This window comes from Monodelphis domestica, chromosome 1 (assembly GCF_027887165.1).
Source record: "Monodelphis domestica isolate mMonDom1 chromosome 1, mMonDom1.pri, whole genome shotgun sequence".
Lineage (NCBI taxonomy): Eukaryota > Metazoa > Chordata > Mammalia > Didelphimorphia > Didelphidae > Monodelphis > Monodelphis domestica.
The window spans coordinates 435,640,584-435,667,072 of NC_077227.1; the positions used below are offsets into that span (position 1 = coordinate 435,640,584).

The following is a 26,489-nucleotide window of genomic DNA, read 5'->3' on the forward strand; positions in this document are numbered from 1 at the left end:
ACATGTTTCAGTCATTAAGATGAATGGCAAGCCTTGATTTTTATTAATGAATGAAGAGATTGCTTGATGTAAGTAGTCAAGAAATGTAAGATTAACAGACATGATATATTATTATATATACAGCTGTCAGTAATAAATTAACCTTAGCTGTAGGTTTCTTAGACTTTGAATCCTGAATATTCACCTAGAAATACTTCATAATTATAGTGCAAGTCTCAAGAATCATCATAAATTAACTGTCATTCAGTTAATGCTAAAAGCCATAAGACCCACATTATTTCAGCAGCATTCTGCCATCGAAAATCCCTGGTGTTAGTGTCACACCTCTTAATTTATTTTTAGCAAGGGCTGAAGTGAGCGAGAAGGTTTGGAGCTACATTAGATGACCAGCTGAATGTTGGGACAAAGTGTAGAATCAGGTGAGGCTCCAGGTTGACCGTCTGTATTTGTTGTTGAGTGGGTGGTAGCTTCCTCATCTAATTGTATTTATCAGTAATATGGTCATTTTCCTCAAAAGCAGAAGACACCAATATGTGGTAAAAAAATGATTTGGTGAACACAGTTCCTGAAACACAGAATTTCCCATGAGCCAAACTTAAGGCTGCATTTTAAGGGCCAGGTAAAATTTTGCCCAGAATTTTTTCTGAAGGCTTTCCATACTGTGGACTTTTGCTCTTATTAAGTACTTACAGTAATAAGTATTGGCGACATCTAGTGGTCTGCATGAAATCTGCAGTCCTACCCCCTTGCTGTTGGAACAGGCAGGTTGGAAATTTTGAAGAGCCCGACTATCCTTTGGTACTGAATTATCTAAGAAACTTATTTCTGCCAAAGATTCTCAGAATTCATTTTGATTTGTGATTTGAATCCAGGAAACATGCAAGTAGGAGAGAAGCTAGGTGAAGGGCTGGTTTTAGAGGATGACAGAAGGCTCCATTGAGTCTGGGTATGGAAATACCACAGAGTGATTGTGGAGGCAAAGCATGACCCAGTGGAGTTATTCAGTGGAGCAATGAGTTTGCCTCAGCCAGACTGTCTCTCTGCTTTGAGGCAGACTTATTATTTGAATACTCCGAGCAATTTTCAGTCGTCTTTGTCAATAAAATCAGTCTCTTCTCCACCAGGGGGATGAAAATATAATTTAGAGCCCTCCAACATTCCCTAGCTGTCTGATAGCCTTTTGCCACTTCATCTACTGAGAAGTCATAGAGATATGAGAGTGGTGCAATTTAGCTTATGTGGGCAATAGCTATTTGCTTTATTTGCAACCATTGGGTGACAGGCAACATAACTTGTTTTAGAAGTAGAAAAGATAGGTTAGTCTCCTATCAAAGGCAATTTGTATTTCTCTAATGTTTTAAGCCTCATAGTGCATTTTCTTTATAACAATCCTGTGAAATAAATAATGCAAGTGTTTTCATCCCACTAACAGATAAAGAAACTGAGATGCAGAAGGATTTAGTGACATACTCGGAGTTGTACCAACTACTAAGAATTGGAACTGGAACTTCAACCCAGGTTTGCTTCTGACTTTAGGTTCAGTGCTATTTGTACTTTAATAAGGAGAAAGAGAGCAAGGTGGAGAGATGAGAAGAAGAGAAGAAGATAAACAAAATAGCAATTGTTAAGCAGAATGCAGGAATCCTGGATTAGGGGTAATTGTGAGCCTTGAAAATAGCTCCTGTTTTATAGTATTATGGCTACCTTTCAAGGGATGGTGTAGAAACTGTTATCATCTTTTACCACAAAGTCACTGTTGAGCACCTATTTCATGTAAGATCCTACATAACATTCTAAGTACTTTAAGAACATTATCTAGATATTTGTGGTGGCAAAAAATTAGAAAATGTGGGGATGCCCTCCAATTGGGGAATGGCTGAATAAATTGTGGTATATGTTGGTGATGGAATACTATTGTGCTCAAAGGAATAATAAAGTGGAGGAATTCCATGGGAACTGGAACAACCTTCAGGAATTGATGCAGAGTGAAAGGAGCAGAACCAGGAAAACATTGTACACAGAGGCTGATACACTGTGGTACAATCGAATGTAATGGATTTCTCTACTAGTAGCAATGCAACCATCCAGAACAATTTGGAGGTACATATGAGAAAGAAAGTTATCCACATCCAGAAGAAGAACTGTGGGAGTAGAAACACAGAAGAAAAACAACTGCTTGATCACATGGTTCAATGGGGCTATGACTGGGAATGTAGACTCTAAAAGATCACCCTAGTGCAAATATTAATAATATGGAAATAGGTCTTGATCAATGACACATGTTAAACTCAGTGGAATTGTGTGTCAGTTACAGGAAGGGGGTAGGGGTAGGGGAGGGAAAGAACATGAATCTTGTAACTTTGGAAAATATTCTAAATCATCTAATTAAATTTAAAAAAATAAGAAAGTTATCTAGAAACTAAAAGAAATTGTAGACTTGCCTTAGACCCTCTGAAGTGGAAGATACTTTAGGAGAGAGGTGTCAAACATGGGGGCCATGGGCTTCACAGTCTGCAACACACTTCAGTGTAGCCCAAACCAGATTAAAATATAACTGGGAAATATTTAACAAAATAAAGAAAAATCTGGTAAAACACAGATAATATTATATTTTAAAACTAAATGATATGTGACTCTCAGGGATCCTTATTTATTGAACAGTGGCCCTCATTTCTATTTGAGTTTGATACTACTGCTTTAGAAGATTATCTATTCCAATTTCCTTAATTAACAGAGGGGAAAACTGAGGTCTTTGGAGTTCAAGTGACCTGTTCTAGGTCCTGCTGCTGGCAAGAGATAGAAAAGATTAGGACACAGGCCTCCAAATGCTTCTAGCTTGTCCATACTGTCTTTGACCAGCTCACTTAGCCCCCTTTACTGGGAGGCAGAGCTGAGCAAAGATTAACAATTAGAAATGCAAACGTCTGGATGTCTAGGGAATTATTTTTCTTATGAGAAAGAGAACAAATGGAATCTAAGTTTAAAAAAAGAGTGAATTCTATTGACTCCGTGCTATTTGTATTTCCCTTTTTGTTCTCCAGGGGCTACAGAAGATCTTTGGAGGCAAGGGATGATGAGGAGTTCCAGGGCCAAATCTGCTTTCACCACATGTTGCCAGGTATACTAGTCATTCATTGCTCAGTGGATTTCTTTTAATGATGTATTTTGGTTGGAAAAACCTTGGCAAGATGTCAGAGTGTTAATGTAACAGTTTGTTTTTCAGGGTTCTATGGAACCTTAAGTGCACACACCAACAAAAAAAAAGCTTATAATGCAAATTATATATATATATATATACATATATATATATATATATATATATATATATATATATATATGGATGGGCAATCTGTGTATATATGATAGTATAGATCAATCACTAAAAGAAAAAAATTTCCATTGTAGTAATTTCTAGCCAATATTACTAAGTAATTGTCGTTTTAAGATTCTAATGATATTCTACATTTTTACAATTTGCAAAGCTTTTTCTACACAGCACTCCTGTGTTAGTGCAAGTTTTATTATCATCGTTCCACTGATGAGAAAATTAAGCCCCAGAGATGGAAAGCAGCTTTACCATGATGACATATTGCTAATCATCTTCTAGGTAGAATTTGAACACAAGGCTTGAGGTCTAGTACCACATTACATACTACCTCTCAGAAAAAAAAGTCCATTAATATTACCTAGTCCTTCAAAGTCTCTCTGTCTCTCTCTCTTCTATCTCCCTTCTCCCCCCATGACTTTCAACAGTTCATTGTCACTTAAAGGCTATAAACAATAGAAGATCAAAGAGCTAATATCTTTGAGTTGCCAGTGTTATTTTAAGTTTTAACTCTAAGGTGGTATCTTACTTTCATTTCATTTTTGAGGACTAATCTTTTAATTTGGTTATACTAGAGGGATAACTTCTTCCCTTAGTCATACTCGTAGAACAACTCAACTGATACTATTAAAGGAAAAAGACTTTTGTAATAAGATATGGTCTTTTCCTAATTTAGGCTTCCATGAAATGTTTTATATTCCTTTGAATTAAGGATGTGTCTATGATATTTTTTTCTTTTCTTTTCAGAAGTTTGGGGCAGGGAAATTGATCTAGACAAGATTATGTTTAAATTCAATTGTTCTAATTTAAACAATACAAAACTATTCTAGGAAGGAATCAACTGCTGTCTCATTGAGGGTTTCTGAAATGACAATCTCCAGGAATTACCTTGCCTATTGGCAAAGTTTCCCCCTAGATTTACTTGTGAGACAAATGGTTAGAAGCTTTTGACTTTCATTCAAATTTATAGAAATGTTAAACATGGTATTTGACATGATTTTTAATTAAAAAGGGCTGGGCCAGATGGGGGGGTGGGAAATAGTAACATAGGCAAATTGTTCATTTAGGACAGTGGAAAAAGTAAAAACTGGGTTTAAAGCTAGCTCTGCTACTTACTACTTTGGGCAAATCAGCTAATCTCTCTGGGCCTCAGTTTACTCTTCTGAAAAATGAACAAATTGCACAAGATGGCCTCCAAGTTTTCCTTGAGCTCTTGCTCTATGAATCCATGGTCTGGAGATTTTTCTGATCAGCACCCTTTTCTCCTTTGTTGTTCTTTACTTCTCAGTTTTCCCATCTCTTTGCTCCTATCCTGAGTCCATTCTTAAGTCAATTCAACCAACATTGTTGATGACTTATTATATGCAAGATGGTACCTAAGGTACTGTAAAAGAGAAATAAAGATAAATAAGGCTTAGTTCTTGGCCTCAAGGAATTTCTACAGGAATAGATGTCCTTTTCTTTTCTCCCCCACTTCCCTTCCATAATTCATTTTATAGATTAGAGACCATAGGTTTAGAGTTAGAAGGTGCCATCTAGTCCAACCCCCTCATTTTGTAGATGAGGCAAGCAAAGTTAAGTTGCTTAGATTCACACAGCTAATATGTTTCCAAGGCAGGTTTTGAATTCTAGTCTTTCTGCAACCTCTGTCCTTCCTCTGCCAAGGAATACCTCTTGCCAGGAACACCAACACTCTTCCCCCATCCCTATCTTTTGAAAGGTCCACTTACAGCTAAAAAGTTTACTGATCTTTGATCTAAGACCAAACCAGACCTTATACTAGAAGCTCTAGGCCTGACTCACTTCATGCTCTTAGTTGAATGTCTTTCCAGAGCTAAGTCCTATATTTGACATTTTGAACTGATTATCATATAGATTTTTTGAATTCAATTCGTCTAAAAGCGGGCTCATTACTTTTCCTCAAAACTCACTCTTTGATTCAATTTCCCTTTTTCTTCTGACCCCCGATCATCCTAGGTTCACACTAGTGGAGTAATTTTTGACTCCTCTCCCTTACTGTCAAGTCAATTTACAGATCTTTATAATATCTCCTTTATACTGGTGTTCTTCTCCCTGATTCAGATACTCATTACGTCACTCCTAGATGATTGCCTAGACTAATTTCCTATTGGATTTCCATGTTTTTCATCCATCCTACACAGAGTGCCAGAGTGATTTTCCTAAAGTACAAGTTAGACCATGCCACATTCCTGGTCAATGATCTTTAGTGTTCCTTATTACCTCTAGGATTAAATATGAATTCTTTTGGAATTTAAAGCCCTCCAGAACATGATTTTAATCTGCCTCTGAAGCCTTAGTATACATTACTCCTTTTCAAACTCACTGGGTTATAATCAAACTGTGTTTCTGAAGACTATCTTCTATGCCTCAAATACATGCCCTTCCTCATCTCAAATTCAGAATTCCTCATTTTCTTCTAGGTTGTGCACAAGAGACATCTATATGAAGCTTTCCCTGATTCTTGTTGCTGCAAGTACAGTCCCTTCCTTTGCTGCCAAATTACCTTATATTTATTTTGCATATGCTTATTTATTTATATTTGTACTTTTAATATATTTATACGTTATTATGTAGGTGTAAATGTTTTCCCCAGTAGAATGTAAGTTCTTTGAAGGCACAGGCTATTTCATATCTGTAATGGCTGGCATATGGTATAGGCACTTAATAAATATGATTTTTGTTCTCTGCTGATAGTCTGAAGATCAACTAATTTCTCCTATTGTATAAATGCTAATTATGATTTTAGCTAATAGTGCTTAAAGTATGGTACCATTTCAGGGGGATTTGCATTTTAAAATAGAACTATATGATCTATAGTGAAAGTAGCCTACAGAGCTGTCCAAATCTTCCTTCTCTGAACCAGATAGAAGAATTGCCATCCACCTTCTTCCCTATCTTCCTAGAGAAATAAGTGAATATGGACTCAGTATGCTCCATTTGAAAAGTTGCTGACTCCTGATCTATTTAGTCTGTTCCATCATACTTCAGAGCTCAGAGGGAAGAGCCTAGTAGTTTTATTGAGTAGCAGTGGGAATTTTCTCAGGTCGATAAACAACTATTTGACACCACAGCTAGCTTTGCACTACTCTTCCTCTCCTTATGTTAGCTTTGACTATACTATTGTGAACCATTTTACCTATTACAATTAGTTGCCTTCAAGGCCTAATAATGGGGTTTGGATTTCTGGACCATGACTTAAAATACAGGAATAGTGGGCTCTTGGCTAGGGTGCATCTAATTTGAGGTAAACATATAATTTTGTTGGAGTTCTATAACTATGATTAAGAGGGTTTTTAACTAAAAAAGGAAGGGGAAAGTCAAATAAAAAAAGACTAGAAGGCATAACAGAGGAGAAGAACATAAGTAAAAGGAACTAATAATTTATAGGAGACAATACTCAGCAAGGGAGCCATCAAAAACAAAAACAAAATGACAATAAAAAACTGCATGGAATTAATTATCTAATGCAAACACACTACATGTGTCCAGTAATCAAAGTGAACTAGAGTTCCTTATTCAAGGAGGCAAATTCAAGTTCAGAGATATTGTAATATACTGGCTGATTAGTAATGGCAATCCCACTGATGGGGGCTAATGAGTGTTAAGAGTAGGTCACAGTGGGGGCAGCTGGGTAGCTGGGTAGCTCAGTGGATTGAGAGCTAGGCCTAGAAATGGGAGGTCCTAGGTTCAAACCTGGCCTCAGACACTTCCCAACTGTGTGACCCTGGGCAAGTCACTTACCCCCATTGCCTAGCCTTACCATTCTTCTACCTTGGAACCTATTGATTCCAAGACGGAAGGTAGGGGTTTAAAAAAAAAAAAAGGAGTAAATCACAGGATTATTCGTAGAATCCTAAGAGTAATAACTCAACATGTAGGGCCATTTGAACATAAGTTGGAGTAGTGGTCCTAAAGAAGGTTTTACATGTAAAAATCAACAAACAATTTGGAAAAGGTGGAAGAGTTGGAAAAATTAACAATATAATTAGTTTTTAAATTATTGATTTGAGTCTGTGTATTATTCATCCATCACATGTTTATATGTGTGCTTTCAACTTATTTTTGCTAAAATCTCATTGGATTGTCTACAAAAGTAAACTAGCAGTTTAATATTTCGTTTCATTTGAAAAGGAACCAAGAAGACTTTGGGTATAGCATGGAAAAATTTAAAACGAATTGAATTTGTATTTTGTAGATGACTTGTTCAGACTAACACTGCTATCTTTTCAGGTTAAAAATTTCAAAGACCCAAGCGTTGATATTTCAGCTACAACAATGACATCTAGGGGTTGGTTTCTGTGAATTTAATCTTAGATATATCTCATCTACACTTTGAAAAAGAAACATTGTGATTTGTTGATTACATCCAAATTATCTGCTGAGAAGTTATAAATTCATTTATAGCCTAATGATGTTATAACAGTGGCCATGACATTTTTCCTTTTTGTTTTGTTAGGTCTTGCCTACAATAGAGCTTCTTCTGTCATTTAATGATTCTACTTTCTTTCTAAAATTGCAAAACAATGATTCTCTCGGTTTGCTTAATATACTCATTTTTTCCTTGACACTTTAACAAATGATTAGGCATTCTTCTTAGTGAATTGTTCTCAGTCATTCTCTCAACCATTATATTTGATCTGTTCTACAAACAGGCTTTACTCAGCAGTCCTTCCTCCCTGTTGACTTGAGGGACAAGCGCAGGAACTGAAAAGGGCTATGAGTTCAGGCTCTTGCTCCTCCGTGCTTTTTTCTCTTTGCCCACCAAGTAGTTCTGCTATTTGACAGGCAATCGCCCCTCTGTCTCCTGCCTTTATTTGATTTTTTTAAGCCCAGGCTTTGTCCAGCTGTGCAGGTCATGTGACTTCATTGCTTTTGCTGTCAGACTTGTGGGCAGTCTCTGGTTAGTCAGTCAGATAACAACATTGATTGAACACCCTCTGTACAGAGACTTATTTAGGTCTTTGGGGAAGAGGGTAGGGTTAAGAGAGATGAGGGAGAGGCAGGGGATAAAATGGTTACAGAAGACATGATTTCTGGCCTCGTAGAACTTCGAATCTGTTTATGGAGACTAATGTGTCAAAATATGAAATAAAAGAGATATTAAAACGTACATAAAAACAAGCATATTGTAACCCGTGTATCATTTGGGCTCTGTCATCTGACATAACATGTCTAGGTACAGTTGGACAAGACCTCTAAAAAATTCTTTCTGACTTATTTTCTGGCCCCTGCCAAAGGTACCTCTGAGAACTTCAATAACTGCTTCATTTTGTTCTCACATGTGTTAAAGGGAGGTGGGTTTCGGGGATGTTATAGCATGGAAATATCAATTTGTATGGTTCTTTCCCAAATGGGACATCTATTCCAGCATTCAGGCTAACAAGACTTGAAAAATAAAATAGATTTTATTTAATACAACTAAAAATCAAAACAAATAACAGACAAATAACAACAACCCAGAAAGGATTCATTTCTCAAAGTACCTGAGCCCATAAATACAAAGTAAACTTACCTACCCTTTTTGGCAAGCCTATTCCTTCCAGGATTCTGAGGGAATTGAAATATCCCACCCTTTTCACTCCTGATTCTGTGGTTGGTTAAGAATCCCCTAATTTTGGGAAAGAACTTGAGTTTGCCAGAGAAAATCAATCTCTACACCCTCACTTTGCTTGACTTATATTATCAGCATGAGGCAATAGTTGGATGGGTTCTTCCATGTTGAAGTTCTTTGCCTTGTTCCTTCGCTGCTGACCTCTCCTCTGGTCTTCTGTAGTTCCCTGACATGTTCATTTTACTCTCTCCCTAGTGACCACATAGAACCACTGCTATAAACTCCATGGCTTCATTACTTCTTTCCTGATCTGACCTCATGAAGTGACTACAAAACTTTTGACTAAACTTTTTTTAACAAAAGCTCTTTAGTTCTCACTACTCCTAGATGAATTAAGATGATGATTTTGTACACCTCCTTGCTGTTACAAAGTTTAGGTGGCATGTACCCCAAACAGTCAGCATCTCCTTTTGAGATTTTGGGGTTTGGGGAAAAGCACCTGGGAACTCTTTTGATTACATTTTCCACTTTCCATCTTCCTTCTACTGCCTGGAGTTGAGGAGAAGATGGAGGAAGCAAAGGCAGTAGGTGCTAAGATAATCCTGGACAATGGCAAAGTCATATTCTCATTTATTTTGGTGATGTCTAAGGTCCTTTCTAAAACAGGATTATCCTATTAACTTGCAAGAGAGTAACAGAGAAATTGGGAAAGGACCCCCAAACCCTATAATGCTGGAATTATGAATCCATGGCTCCTTTGGGTATGAGATAAATGCTTAATGACTGTTAACAGGGAGAAGTTTTACCTTGGAGCAGAATGAAACTTATCTGGGGGAAAAAACCTTGATCTAGGTTGCAATCAGAGGGAATAAATCACAGTGAACACAAGGTTATGTTGTACTAGACCAGAATTCATAGCATCAGATTCAGAAGTGAAAAGAATATGTAGTCCTGCCCTTTTGTTTTACAGATGAGGAAACCTATACTCACAAAGCTCCAATGACCTGTTGGAGCACCCATAGGCTCTAGGTAGTAGATCTGGGTTTTGAATCCAGGCCCTCTTGATTCTAAATCTGGTGCTTTTTCCATTATACTTCACCACCATATATCAGAATATCGAATTTAAAGCACAAATTAGAACCCAGGAAAGGAGTTCATAGTAATGATTTTAGAACTGGGAAGCTAGCATAAAACACTCATCAGGGTGAATGTGTTTCAATGGGGAGTGGAAGGCACCAGGGAAATGATGGCTCATTTCATGTGACTTCCCTGCCTTAGGTAGCATCATAAAAAAAAATTTGGCTAGGACATTCCTACCCATATTCTTTTATGTTGGCAGTGTCATGGGCACAAATTATAATCCTTATGCTGGAGGACAAAAATAATACATGCATTATAGATTTCCTATATTATAATAAAAGAGAGTTACTATCCAGTGTTAAATTTTTATAGGGTAGGATCTTATAGTATTATCAAAACTTTGAAGATGCTTTATACTTTGGTTCTGTAGTTCCGTATAGTGTGGGTTGCATAGAATAAAACCCTGATCAACCACAAAGCTCATGGGAATAATGGGGTGATTGGATAACTGAAACTTCTGGTTAACCTTGAATTTTTATTTCAATCCTTGTTGAAGAACTTTTTTTCTAAAATAGGTTATTTTGGGTTAGATAGGTAGCTTAGTGGATAATGGAGACAGGAGATCCTGGGTTCAAATCTGGCCTCAGACACTTTCTAGCTATGTGACCCTGGGCAAGTCCCTTAATCTCAATTGCCTAGCCCTTACTGCTCTTCTACCTTGGAACCATTACTTAGTTTAATTCTAAGACAGAAGGTAAAGGATAAAAAACATAGGTTAGCCCATCTCTCTAGCTTAATAACTGAAGTATACTGGACATCATAGACTCTTCCTTTGTTTATTGAGGATAATCCAGGATCTCTAGGTGATCATTCCCCCTTTTTTAAACCGTTATCTTCTGTCTTAGAAAAAAGACCATAGGGGATAGGAGAGAAAGAAGAATGGATTTCATGGCAGAAAAAATCTGGATTCAGATTCTTCTCCCTTTACTTTTTTTTTTTTAAACCCTTACTTTCCCTCTGAGAATCAATACTATGTGTTGGTCCCAAGGCAGAAGAGTGGTAAGGCTAGGCAATGGGGGTTAAGTGGCTTGCCCAGGGTCACACAGCTAGGAAGTGTCTGAGATCAGATTTGAACCCAGGACCTCCCATCTCTAGACCTGGCTCTCTATCCACTGAACCACCCAGCTGCATGCGTGCTGCCCCTCCCTCCCTCTTATTTTTTGGCTATGAGATCATATACAAATCTTGCAACCTCTCTGTTCTCAATTTCCTCATTGCCTATTGTACCTCCCCTATGGTTGATAGAAGGATCAAATGAGATAATCTATGCAAGACACTATATAAATGTCAGCTATTATTGTTGGGGAATGTAAAATGAGTGGGAGATTAGTTTGACTCTGTAATGAATGCAGAAACTACCTAAGAAGTTTGTCTTTCCAATAAACCTCAGTTATCAGCTTGGCTTGTTGCTTCTTTATCCTAAAAGTTAAGTGGAAAAAAATTCCAACTAATTGAATGTAGCAGTTAGTCAAGGTTGTTCCACATATGAATGCTGAGGGAATTTGGATGAAAGGAGCACTTTGGTAATTCCAATTTAGTGCTGATACCTGGAGGCAAAATTCATTGAGTTAATTGGAAAAAAAACCCCAAACCAGAATCCTATAGTTGGAAGAGACTGCACGGTGTCATTTATTCCATCTTAATGCCTCTGGGAAGAATCCCACCCAAAGACACTCCAGAAAGATAGCAAAGAACCATTCTTTTCTTAAAAATTTGCAGAGATTTGCTTCACTGGTCTCAAGTTTAAAATGTTACATTGCTTCAGTGCTAAATTTATGAGCTGAGAGATTATCAAATGGGTTTGGAATTTGGAGGGGGAGATTTGTAATTTGTAATCTGCCTCAAGTCTGTTAAATGAGGCTCCCAGCTGAGCAGATAAAAGAAAATCAACATGTAAAACTGGTGGAATGAAGGGTCATTGCTTAAATGTCTTCCTCCTTTAGGAGATTTTTTTATCCCCCTTATTTCTATTTTAGTTTGCATACTCAGGAACCATACAGGAAGAAGCAAAACTGAGTAGTTGGTGGTTATATCCTCTATTAGAGCTGGAAAAGTAGAAATGCTTTTATCTGTGGAAACATATGGATAAGGAATTCATATAAACCATGCTACTAACCACTTATTTAATAAATAATATTTTAAAGACCTAATGTAGGGCAGAATTGCTCTCAGTTCTGGGAGGGGAGGTGAATGGTCATAGAAATGTAGACATTTCTTACCTTCAGTGAGGTTATGATCTAGTTCGAGAAAAATGCAGGCTTTACATAGAAGAAACAACTGGAAAATATAGACAATTTCAGTTCAAGTCAACATATGTTTACTAAGACCTGCTTCATGGCACGTAACACATTTTAAATATTTATTTTTAATATCTTTATTTTATTTTAATAAAACATTTCCATGTAAGTTTTCCAAAGTTCCAGGATTCATGTTGTTTTCTTCCCTTCTTCCCTCCCCACTCCAGAGTTGATAAGCAATTCAATCTGGGTTATACATGAAAATGCAACACATGTTTCCATATTATTCATTTTTGTAAGTGAATAATCTTATAAAACCAAAACCCCAAATCATATACCCAAATAAACAAATCTGCATTTATACTCCAATCACTCTTTCTCTAGAGGTGGATAGCATTCTTTCCCCCAAGTCCCTCAGAATTGTCCTGGAGCATTTTATTGCAGTTGTATTTTTTTGCAAAATGTATCACATTTGATCATTCCACATTCCACAATATTCCTATTACTGTGTAATGTTCTCCTAGTTCTGCTTATTTCACTGCATCAATTCATGTAGTCTTTCTAGTTCTTTCTGAAATCATCCTGTTCATCATTCCTTATAGCACAATGGTATTCCATCACCATCATATACCATAATTTGTTCAGCCATTCCCCAATTTCACCCTTTAGTTTCCAATTCTTTGTCACCACAAAAAGTAAAGTTATAAATACATTAAAAAAAACCCCATACTTCCCATCTTAGAATCAATATTGTGTATTGGTTCCAAGGCAGAAAGTGATAAGGGCTAGGCAATAGGGGTTAAGTGACTTGCCCAGGGTCACACAGCTGGGAAGTGTCTGAGGTCAGATTTGAACCCAGGTCCTCTCATCTCTAGGCCTGGCTCTCAATCCACTAGTCCCAGCTATAAATAATTTTGTACAAACAGGTCCTTTCTCATTTTTTAACTCTTTGGGATATAGACCTAGTTGTAGTAATACTGCTGGATCAAAGGGTATTCATTCTTTTACAACCCTTTGGGCATAATTCCAAATTGCCCTCCAGAGTGGTTGAACCAATTCACAACTCCACCAGCAATGCATTAGTGTCCCAATTTTGCCATATTCTCTCCAACATTTATTATTTTCCTATACTGTCCAATTTGATAGGTATAAGGGGTAACTCAGAGTTGTTTTGTATTTGTATTTCTATTTCTCTAATCAATAGGAATTTGGAACATATTTTCATATGATTATTGATAGCTTTGATTACTTCATCTGAAAACTGCCTATTCATATCCTTGGACCATTTATCAATTGGGGAATGACTTGGGATTCTTATAAATTTGACTTTCCCAGTTTGCTGCTTCCCTTCTAATCTTGCTTATACTGGTTTTGTTTGTACAACCCATTTTAAAGTTAATATAAATTATTCATTTTATATCTTGTAACATTCTCTATCTCTTGTTTTTGTTTGGTCATAAATACATATGATGATTTTTTAAAAGCCTGTCATTTTTTCTTTCAAGAATTTTACAGTCTAGTATGGATAGTTAATTCAATTCACCTCAGATCACATTTATTAAATATCTACTATGGGCAAGGCATTAGGGGTAGTAAAAATGTGAAAAAGGCCACAGTACTTGCCTCCAGTAATCTATAATATAGTAGGAAGAATGTATCAGCGATATCCAAAGAAGCACTTTTAAGTTAAAATATAATAAGTGTAAAAGAAATATGCAGAAAAAATAAAGAATTGAGGAGGGGGGATCAGAGAAGGCATCATGGAGGAAGTTCCACCAGAATTGGAGTTTGAAGGATGAATTTTAACAGATGGAGATGAGAAGGGAGTTTTTTTTAGGTATGGAGGACAGTTTTCATGAATGTGGCATCATGAAAATGTAGGTTGAAGATGAGATCAGGGAACAGCACTATGACAATTTAGTTGCAATATAAACTGCTAAAGATGGTGTTGTATAAAGCTTAGAAAAGTAGGTTGGAGTCAAACTGTGGAGGCTAAGTATTTTCTAATTCATCCTATAGGCAATAGGGAGAAATTAAAGATGTTTTGTTTTGTTTTAAATATTTTTTTAGCAAGGGAGTCACATATTTTGGATCTGTGCATTATTTTGAGAAACTGTTTGAAAAGGATAGAGATGGGAAGCCAGGAAAATAGTTAATAGCCTGAATCAATAATTAATGCAAGTGGTGATGAAGTGCTGGACTAGGGTTCTAGTGGCAGGTGACCAGAGAAGGGGAAACATATTAAAGACTTTACGGAGGAAGAATTGTGAGGTCTTGGCAACTTTTTGATTGTTGAGAGAGGGAAGAATTCAAGATAACTTGAAGATTTGAGTCAGAGTGAATGGATGATAAAATAACATACATTTATATAACACCTTAAGGTTTACAAAGGAATAAGCTGACCTTAGTAGAAGTACAGTACTTCAAAAGAAGAACAGATTTTGGGGGTGAAGGTCAGTTCAGTCTTAGATATGTGAATATAGATAAGTTTATGGAGTTAGAGGGACATCTAGACAAAGAATTTATGTAGGTAGTTAGAAATGAAATTCTGGATGTAAAGGGGGGGGTGATTTTAGGCCTAGATTTATAATAGATGTGGGAGACATCTGCATAGAGATGATAATAGAGAACAGAGGGATGGATGAAATTTACTCAGGGAGTAAGAAGGGAGCCTTAGGAGAGATATGAATTTAGGGGGATGGTGGAGAAAAATGGTTGAACATAGGACACTGAGAAGGAATGGTCAGTAGGTAAGAGAAGGTTGAAAAGACCATAACATCATTGGATCCAAGGGATGAAACACTATCAAGAAGGAATGGATGATCAGTAGTGTCAAATGCTGTAGAAAGGTCAGAGTTTGAAGAATGAAAAAAGAATTCCATTAGGTAATTAAGTTTGTTGGTGATCTTGAGAGAGGGCCTTTTCAGGGGAGTGGTAGGGAAGGAAGGTAAATTGCAATTAGAGATAAAATAAGTTTTGTTATCTAGATGGAGATAATACAGTATATACTTTTATACAAATACTGAGAAACACAAAGCAGGAAAGTAATCACTATAGGCCAAGATTGATCAGAAAACCTTAGAGGAGTTAAACATTGTGTTGAAGAAAGTGGTTGATATATATTGTCAGAGATGAGGTAGAAAGATATTTTAGGGAGGAATGGAAATATTAGCAAAGACTACAATAATGGAATGATAAAATCATATATTGGATATAGAGAACATTGAATCTTTTTTAGCATATTCCTTTCAATCTAGATCCTTTATGGCATGGAATTTCTTGGGATTATATATAACTCTTTTGGGGGGAAAATTTTTATTTGCTTGGAGGCCAAATATGTATCACTGCCATTTTGTCAGGTTCTGCCTGGTATGCCCAGCCAAATAAGGAAGCATTTTTCTCATTCTTCTCATGTCACCAGAACTATATTAAAATGGAGTTCATTTTATTTTTCCATGCAGAGTTTTCAAGCTGAAGTCAGGTGCTGTAATGCCATCAGAAAGCCTAAGAGCAAATGGGATTTTAAAGTTGTTAGGGCATTTTGGCATTCAGTTCCCTGGGATGAACAAAGTGTCTTGTCTGGTAATTGCAATTAATGGCCCTGCTATTCAAGCATATCCGTCAATAAATCTCCTCTAATAACTTATTGGGCACAGTAGTTGCCATAGTTATGTCTCTAAAGTGAGCACTAGGTAGTTGACTATGACACTGACCTTATTGGGGTCAGGATTGCTTCCTGATTGTATGACTATATCCCAAGAATTAAAGTTACTCTCTGAAGTATTGGCCTTGGGCCAATTTAAGGACAAGCTTAGCTTTTCAGCTCAACTACTAGGGAAATTTCTTGTAAATCTTTTGAATGTTGAATAAAAACATGTGATAATAAGAAACCTCCATTGTATTGATGTTTGCAGCAATTAAACTTGTCCTTCCCACATTTATGAAGAGCGGCAATATAGTCAACTGGTCTTATCAATAACCAGAAGGTTTTCTAAAAAGAGCCCAAACCATGGTGTGACCCAATAGTGTTTATGAACCATGAATGTTTCTTATTAACCTTAGGTAGATATTTCACACACTAGTTACCAAGATGTATCATGTCCCTTTGCATCAAGGTCAAGTCCTTCACATCTGAAGTATTCATTTGCCTTTTTTCACAAATAATTCTTTGCCGAAGTTATTCTTTGTCATGTGACTCCCTTCAGAAACCTCATCTCTTGAGCTTATCTTTGCCTTTCTGGGTTTCTCTTTTCTTCCAGCAAACAGGGTTCTCAATATACTATTGTCTTTTGGCAAACATCTTAATGTTTCCTTTCCAAGGCCATTTATTTCAAAGCTGCCTTTCTTTTCCCCCGTTCCTTTCCTTCTTTTCTGTGCCATGCCAGATTTGCTATCTTTAGAAGACCTTAGATTTTTTGAGTGCCATCTCAAGACAGAGTTTGCATTTGTAACTCATGATGAGGTGGGGATATTGTTTTATTTATTTTTTTCTGTATGCCAGATGACTGCAGTCCAATTTCCCAGAACTGGGAAAAGGGATTCAATAGCAGAAAAGTAGGTAAAATATATTCTTTTATATTCTGCATGTTGAATAAAATCTTCAAGTGAAAATGAAAGCTTTCATGTCTTTTTCTTTTAATTACAAACTAGACACTACTATTTCTTGAACTGTTAATTTCATTGTGTTCTCTTATCAAGCTTTCTGTCTTCCTTCATTTTTTTAACTTACCCATTTCCTTTCTGGGAGCTTTTAAAGAATTCAATTTAAATTTTTATCAGTGACTTTTGATTTTTTTTTATATCATAGCCAGAATTGTACCTTGTAATGAAGACAATTAAGCAGAACCAATTAGCTCAGAGATCTCTTCTAACAGCATATACAACATTCCACATCAATAGTCTTTTTTCCCTTCTTCCTCACCATCTCCCTACTAAGTAGAAAGAGTTTTTCATCATCCTGAGTGATTTTTCTAATATGGTACTACTTAACATTTCCATATGTCCTTTTCTTTTGGGAATAGGGAGGGTTTCCATGTATTGGAAACCCACTTAAATATATTTGTAAGGGGGCAGCTGGGTGTCCCAGTGGATTGAGAGCCAGGCCTAGAGACAGGAGATCCTGGGTTCAAATGTGGCCTCAGACACTTCCCAGCTGTGTGACTCTGGGCAAGTCACTTGACCCCCCATTGCCTAGCCCTTACCACTCTTCTGCCTTAGAACCAAATACACAGCAACTGATTCTAAGACAGAAGGTGTTTTTTTTTTTTAAATCTTTGTAAGATAGTATGAGCCTTTAGGTTATTTCTTTGCCCTAACTTATCTCTCCTCACTCCCTGAAACATATTCCAAATGATTATTTCTGTTTTTTAAAGAAAGGAGTAAATGGAATTCTCAAAGGCTAAGGGGATTTTCTCAGGGTCATTGCAAATCTGTTGCTAGCCTCAAGGATCATGCTATCTTCGAATTAATGCAGAATGACAGCAAACTAGTTCCTCTCTGAGTTTGGAGGGGGAGGACTGACTGTCTTTAAAATGTTGACAGTTGGTGTTTCAGAACAAAAAAGTTACTTTTTTGGGTGTTTAAATGTAAATTGAATTATGGAGCAAGGAGAGGAGAGCTTTGGTTTCAGTAGTTATGGTGCTGTCGTTGAAAGGAGCAATCAATGTAAGTTGCAAAAGTTTTACTTTAGAGAGGGAGGAGGCAGGAAGTAAAAGGGAAGGTTAAATCAAAGATTTAAAGTTTGCAAACATCTGCCTTTTGTTCTTTCCTATTTTTTCTTTGTGGAGTGCCTTACAGGATCCTATTAATATCGAGGTCCAGCTGACCCTTGCTTCAGGATGTTAAAGACCATACATAGACTCACTAGACATTTCCAGATTTTGGAGAATGTTCTTAGTTTACCATTCACTCATCCCAAATATATCCCTTTTGCACCCTGGTTAGTGCTTTCTGATAAACAAATGTATTCTTCCTCACCATAATTCTTCTTAGCTTCAAGAAGTTTTAGTGGGAAATAAAGCAAATACATAAGTGTTTCATTGTCAATCAATCTGAGGATCTAATTCCTGAGAGTGAGAATTTAGAATACTGCTCACTGATGTTTCACATTAGCTCTTAAACTGAGAATTATTGATCACCTTTTTTTTAGGGCAGTTTAGGACATAGATTGCTTAATTTTCCAGTTGGGGGACAGATGTGGTTATGAATCATCGGGTAGCATTCTTACACCATTTGTACAGTCATGGGTGTTTGGGGAGAAGCTGTGTGGCATAACTGATTTTAGCTGTCCTTGGAATCAGGAAGACCTGGGTTCAAGTCCCATCTCTGATATATAATGGGCTCTTTGAGCCTGTGCAAGTCATGTATGTAACCTCTTAATCCCCAAGACAACACTCCATAATTGTAAACTGAAGGTTAGTTACAGATGCATTGTTAGAAGGCATTTCTCACTGGAAGTCTATGTCAATGAAATCACAAGTCTAGTTTTTTTCTTTTAAAGGCATATAGAGTATATATAATGTTAAGCTATAACTGACTTTTCATCTTTTTAGTGGCCTACAATAAGTATGTATAGAACAGTGGTGTCAAACTCAAAGAGAAATGAAGGCCAGTAATCCATAAAAATGGATCCCTTGGGCCACATGTTGACTTAGTTTTAAAATATTATTTTTTAAAGAATTAATTTTATATTATTATTATATATTATATTTAATTAGAATTAATTTAGAATATTATCTGTTTTATCATTTAAAAATTTTAGCAATTACATTTTAATCAAATTCAGCTACACTAGGGAGTGTTGTGGGCCAAATGAATGTTTAACTAATATAGACAGTACTACGAACATTGTAGCATATAAGGAATAGCCTAGGATTTCTGCTTCATCAGAAAAAAGGAACTTTGATTTCCTCTGATAGCATAGGTCCCAAATAGTCAGCTGTATGTGGCATGAGCAATGCTGATCTTCTAACATATTACAAGTTATTGTAATCTTGTTAAAGCTCTCCTGCAATTTCTAAAGCAGAAAAATCTTTCCATTCACACTTAAAATTAGTTAAGTGAATAAATGAAAAAAAGTAAATCTTACCAATTACTTATTAAGTTTTTATTTCAAATACTGCAAAATTGAGGTAGTCTTGGCCCTGAAGAAATTTACTTCCCAACTGGTGCAGACGACACTTATAGGAAAGTGGTAGTCAAGGAAGAATATTTTAATTTGGGAAGTCACAGGAGTGGTGAGTAGAGCCACAGAAGAATTGAATGCTCCTGCTCTTTACAATGCTAGTGGCAGCCCCGATATGATTATGGTTCCAGAGTTGGAGGGAGAATGTGGAGGAGGAGAAGGATGTGGTATGGTGGATAGCATGTGAAGCATAGCTGAGGTGGGTGAGATGTGAACATTTAAGATAAGAAGAGGTTGGGGGGTGGTGAGCCTCAGCCAGCCTTGAGAGAGAGAAGTCAGCCTTAAGTCCTTCAAGGCCTAGTTTCTGGTCAGAGAATAAAGCCTCAGGGAAAGTGGCAAGGACCATGGGCAGATCTTCTGTAAAGAATCAGTAATTTTTGGGTAGTACAGGTCCATAAAATAAACAAAAACTCCATGGAAACAACTTCAGAGTTATACTTTGATGCCACATCATATTTCCAATGAGGTTCCCTAGGGTTCTCAAATGCTATTATAGCAAAGGACAAGCTGAAGCATGTCCTAGTAGGATGGAAAAGTTTTGAATATGGTGACAACATGTCTTTGGTCCAAGAACGAGCCTACTTAAGTTAGATGGTTGGTCACTAAAAAATGTTCCCCCTCTTAATTCATGAAGAGTGTCTACTAAGGTGCAGATGGGGCATACTCTCAATCAGTGTAAGTGGGGCCAACACCAAAGAAATCATAGATTTCATTATTGAAATATATATAACCTCATGGGTCTGGGATTAGACAATTGCAGAACAGAGTGAGGTATGGACTAGGGATCAAACCAGAACAAAAATAACTAACCTCCAGTGAAAACTGTAAGAAAGAAGAATGCATTTAGAAAGTGGGGGAGGAAAATGGAATGAGAACCAGGACTAGAGGAGAGGAAGAAATTTTTGTTACAAGCAAAGGAAGAATAATGCTATGGAAGACAATTGAATTCATAAGAGAAACATTCAGGGTTTAGTAAAAAATGCAGCCAGCAGTTTTTCACATGTTGAATTTGAACAACTAGTAATACTCTAGACAGACACAAAGTCAGATAAACAATGAAAACATTCAGAAAAGAAGCCATTAAGTCAGGGGCCAGGGATGGCAGGGTGAGGTGGAGGGGGGGGCATTAAAATACAGTAATAACTAAAGGAAAAAAGGAAACTTGTGATGGGATCTTAGGGGAGTTTGTGGTGGAGGAAAAGAAAGGGAAAAGAAAATCCTGAGAGGCATGGTTAAGGTACTTTTAGGAGAACCACCAAAAGAGACATTCATTATTTTTGAAGGATAGAGGTTGGGATGGGAGAATGTTTGAAAGAAAGAATGATTAGCATTAGAGACAGCAAAAAAGCAAGGAAAAAGGTACAATTTAAGAAGAAACTGGTAATGATTTTAAATACCAGTTGACCAACTACTGCCTTTGTAACATCTACCTACCTACCTACCTACATATCCATCTATCTATCTATCTATCTATCTATCTATCTATCTATCTATCTATCTATCTATCTATCTATCTATCTGTCCGTCCGTCCGTCCGTCTATCTATCTATCTATCTATCTATCTATCTATCTATCTATCTATCTATCTATCTATCTATCTATCTATCGCTATAAACATGCTCCTTCCTGGGCTCCTTCACTTCTTTTTTCTTTTGTTATTTTATTTGTTCCTTTCTTCTTTCTTTCCAGCAACAAAGAATTTATTAAGTGTTTACTATAAGCACTGGGGCTACAAAGGAAAAACAATAAAAGCCCCTGCCTTCAAGGAGCTTTCATTCTAACAGAGCAGACCACATGTATATACATCAAAGGGAAAGAAGTACAATCATCAAAGGGAATAAGTATTTGTATAGCACCTATTCTGCTAGGCACTGTGTTGAGTGACAAATTTTAATCTCATTTGAACCTCCCATTAATTTTGATTAACAATATCTTATTTTTTGTATTCTGGGTAAAGTAAAACTTCTTGATGATTTATAATTTGTTGACATATATATGTATATATATGTATAAGATACATATAAAATAGATAGAAGATAACTAGAGGGAAATGCTCTAAGGAGAAGGATGTGAAAAAGGCCTCCTGCTGAAGGTAGCAATTTAGCTGATTCTTGAAAGAAGCTATGGAATTCTAAGAGTTGGAGGTGGTGAAAACCACTTGATCTTTGCTTGGCCTCTAGTATGCTAAGTGAATTTGACTATTCTGCTCTCAGAACAACCACCATCTTGAGAAGAATCCTGGATAGAGTGAGACTGTTTCTACCACTGGAATTGGGAGCAGGAAGGAGGAAGAATTAAAGATAATATAACTAGTATCTGAGTGGATGGCCATTATATGGCAGTGTCATCTGTGGATATCCAGGTCTCAGTGAGTTTCAGAATATAGAATGAGCAAGAAAGGAGTAAAACTCAAATGAAATGTTAATTATAGAGCACGTGTTCTTGCTCAGCCAGAGTGGAAGGAGCTGACAGAGCTGGAGGGGGACTTTAGAACAGCAGGTTGAGGTGGATGGGAAAGAGGGTATAGATAACTGGAGCTGGGGAGAAAGAGTTGTTCTTCAGGTGTACAGGATCGCTGGAAAGAGAAGAGTCGGAGGATGTGGGAATATGTTAACTTCTTCAGAATGAATCCAGTCTGAGTATCAACAGATGGAAAAAATTCCTCTGATGAAGGGAAGTGATAAGAAAGTTCTTGGTTTTGGGAGGTTCTTAGCATAGCCTTCAATTACCTGGCAGCAATTGGGGCTGCTGTGTCCTGACATTGTCCTCTCTCCTTTGATTCTCTCTTTCATCCCCTCTCCTCTGTCTTCTTCCTTTCTTTTCCCTTTTTGTTCCCTTCCTCTTCCATTTTCTCCTTCTTTTCTCTTTTCCCTCCTCATATTATTGGAGATGTGCTCTTCCCCTTGAATCTACAGTCACAGAGCAGTTTCGACGAAGAAATCATCAAAGCTAGATTGAGTAGAGTGTGTGTAGGCAAAGGAAAGCTACTGAGGAAGTAATAAAGGAAGGAGGGAGACAAGTCAGTTCTAAGACATAACATTAAACAGCTTTTCTCTTCATTGCTTGGAGGAAAGGAGAGAAAAGGGTAAGGCAGGAAGGAAGCAAGACAGGAAGGAAGAGTCACTAATAGCAAATTATGCTTTGCAGTTATGTCATAGCTGTATCAGCACCTCTCTCATTTGGTGCTTTTTGTTGCAAATTTCTTTCTTAGGTTGTTATGTAAAGATACCTTTTTACTCAAACTGGTGCACACAAGGACATGCCAAAAGAACTCCAGTGTGATTTCACTGAAAATTCTGTGTAAAATTCATTGCCTGAGTTGCAAATAAAATTTTAGATTTACTGTTATGTGACCACAATGTGCTATTTTCATCCATAAAGCCTCAAGTTACTTAAACTTGCTTTGGTATATTGGATCCACTGAAATGAACCATCTCATTTTCAGTAAGTGACCTTGAGGTGGCAGCAGCATTACATTCAATTCTGTGATGCACCAAGTCCATTAAAAAGAGAAAGTAAAAATTGCAATAAATCAAAATAATACTGATTGTTATAATTTTATTACCAGAGCATTAAGTCAATAAAACTTATCTGAAATGTCATTTGCATTGTATACAATTTTTACTAGTTATCCAGTATGTTTTAAAAGCATGTTTAAAGCAACGAAATGAAGAAATCAGTGATAAATTGTTCAAAAGCTGGGACTTGTCTCATGCTGTAGTAAAAAGAAATTCTATTTTGATCTCTTGTATTGTAAAGGATCCTTCCTGCAATCTTCTGATTACACAATAATGCCTTATGTCTTTCTAACTGTATTTAATGCCCTAATGTCTGATTAAATATTTTCCTGCAAGTTGTCAGGCCCTTTTTCATTCAAGATTTTATATAGGAAGGTCATCTAATTATATGACATCCTTTCAGGGAAGGAGAATGTGTTTGTTTCTTTTAATAATGAGGAATAATGAAACTAATTTATGAAGGAAGTCAGAGAAATTTATTGAAGAATCCCTACAAGAGAAACATGAAAATTAAAAACACACACACACCAAAACCAAACCTTAACCCCTGCCTAATAGCATATTCATTACTAAGAGGCTTCCAAGTAATGAAATAGTTGCATGAAAAGCACCATATTGGTATGATGTAATATTGCTTATGTTGGGTACAATACATGTTTACTATGAATTTTCTCTCTTGTCAGTTACTATTAGATTACCATTATTATTATTGTGTAATTATTTAAGAAGTAAGAATCTATAAAAGTGTTTAGATGGATATTTTGGTAAACCTTTTTGTTGTATTTTTATGACATAAATTGCTGACAAATACTTTAGGCATTTTAGGAATCTGTTGTGGATTTTTGCCCCTTTCATTATATTCACTGCATATAACATTTTTTGGCCTGGTTGCCACATTTGGGCCTCAAACCAAAAAGTTTTTCATTGATGAAGCTATTTTTAGGAAACAAAATTAAGTGCATTTTATTTTATTTAAAGCCGTTTTATTTATTCCTTGTGTTTTTAAAACTATATACTCCCCTCACCCTGAATCCTCTCATATGATAAAAAAAATGGGGTTAGGAAAAATTGACAGCGACTGTGCCAATTTTCATTTGTCGTACCCTATCTTTATATCAAAAGGAATGAATAGTGTTTCGTCATGGACTCTTTGGAACCAAGATTGGTCACTGAATTTAGTCAGAATTCTGGTGCCTCATGGTGTTGTTTTCATTTATAATGAATATGGCAGGTGAGTGGGACACTGGATAGATTTCCTGGAGTCTGGAAGATATGAGTTAAAAAATCCAACTTCAGATACTTCCTAGCTGTGTGATCCTGGGCAAGTCACTTAACCTCTGACTCACTTTGCTCAGCTGCTATAAAATGAGCATAATAATAACTTTTCCCTTAAAAGGTTTGTGTGAGGATAAAATGAAATCATATTTGTAAAGCACCTTGTAAAAATTAAAATATCATAGAAAGCTAACTAGTATTTATTATTTTTCTCATGGTTCTGCTTTCTTTTTCTATTTTGTGGTTCTACTTTCTTCATTTTGCATCACTTTATACAAGACTCCCATTTTTCTAAATTTTCCATATTCATGATTTCTTACAATATATATCCCATTATAATAAAATATAATAATTTATTTAGCCATTCTCCAATAAGTGGGCATATATTTTGTTTCTATTTTTTCCATTTCAAAAATGCTGCTATGAATATTTGCATGTGTGATCATGTGTTGATATATACATATGTGTATATGATTTTATATATATACATATATAGATATTTACATATATATATAGGATCTTGGCTTATATAGAAGGATGTCTGAGTCAAAAGCTATGAAGAGTTAAGTAACTTTTCTTATATGATTATAAATTGTTTTCCAGAAGAGTTGGACCATTTCCCAGCTTTATCAACAGAGTGGAAGGCAAAGGGTTTGTTTTTGATAAATCCATTCTTAGAAAATGTTAAATAATGTTTTTAAGCCTATATACAAAAAAACCAAGAATGACAAATTAAGCAGTATAGCACAGTGAAAAGGGGACTTGTTGGATGGAGAGTCAAAGGACATGTTTTTTGGTCTCAGTTCCAAGACCTGGGCTCTGGTCTAGTTTAATGATGTGACCTTGGTTGGAGAATTACTTCACCTTTCTGGGTTTCAACTTCTTTCTCTAGAAAAGAAATAAGTTGAATTAGGTTATATGTTTCTATATTTATATTCTATGCTTTTTCCCTTCTGCCTTCATGTAGCAACTTTTGCCCAAAGATCTGAAAGTTTATAATAAATATTAACTCATTCATCTTTTTTGTATGTCTTCTTTAAAATGTGGCAAACATTTTATTCCCATTTTAACAGATGAACCAGAGCTCAGTGGTAAAGGGTGAACTCTAGATTTTTATTTTCACTCTAGAAGTCACATTTTAAATTCATTTAATGTTGGAGTAGATGATCTCTAAGGTCCCTTTCAGTTTTAAAATTTCTATGATCCTACAATTTCCTGACTGGAGAAACTTAATGGCAGGTGAAATACTTGAAGTATAGAGGGTTATCAAAAATCCTATTGCAAGAATATTAGGGGAGGGCAGTACTTAGCCTTAGGATTTTGTTTTTCTCGAAGCTAAGTGATGTGGAGTTTAAAGGAATATTTAGATATGGATTATTTAGGGGCTACATTTGCTGCGAGATAAACTTATGGCTAACTAACTCTCCTTGTGAAGTCACACAAATATAGATGGATTGTTAAGTAATACATGCAGCAATATTAATAATGATTACTTATCTATATAGTACTTTAAATTTTGCAAAATACATTAAATATTAATTACATCAGTTGGTCTTCACAATCACTCTGTGAAGGAGGTTTATTATTATCATCATTATTTTATTAAAAGTCCTTACTTTCTGTCTTAGAATTGCTACTAAGTATTGGTTCCAAGGCAGAAGCTCTATCTGTAAGGTCTAAGCAACTGTTGTTAAGTGCCTTGCCCAGAGTCACCCAACTAGGAAGTATCTCAGGCCATATTTGAACCCAGGACCTCCTGTCTCTAGGCCTGGCTTTCTATCCACTGAGCCATCTAGCTTCTCTGAAGTATATTTATTATTATTTGGTGAAAAGTGTACTGGTTCTCAAGGAAGGACGATCTGGGCTTAAATATAATCTCTGATACTCTCTTTTGATATGACTCAGAGAAAGTAATTTCACATCTCTGTGCCTTAGTTTCTTCATATCTAATATTATAGATGGCCTCTAAGATTTTTTCTAGATCTGTGGTCCTATTTTACCAGTGAGGAATCTGAAGCTCAGAGAGAGTAAGATTCAAGGTCACACAGCTAGTAAAATGTCTGAGGTGGGATTAAACCCCAGTTTTCCTTCAAGTAGGTCTAGCATTTTCAGCTATATTATGTTGTTTCTCAACCTATTTTCCTCATTTGAAAAAGGGTGTCTGTTTAATTTTATGTCAGTCTATGGTTGTGAATCCTGATTGGTTTCACTACCAAAGACTTAATTAACACATTCTAAC

The 26,489-nt window shown here is 36.2% G+C and overlaps 1 protein-coding gene across 2 annotated transcripts in view; it reads right to left on the reverse strand.

Annotated features, from left to right (window-relative positions):
- Nucleotides 1–26,489, reverse strand: part of ZNF507 (zinc finger protein 507) — an 82,932-nt gene that overhangs the window by 37,072 nt on the left and 19,371 nt on the right. For both annotated transcript variants that reach the window (XM_056812224.1, XM_016428204.2), the window contains exon 2: nt 12,257–12,314. The gene's annotated coding sequence lies outside the window, so the exon portion shown is untranslated. The remainder of the gene's footprint in view (nt 1–12,256; nt 12,315–26,489) is intronic.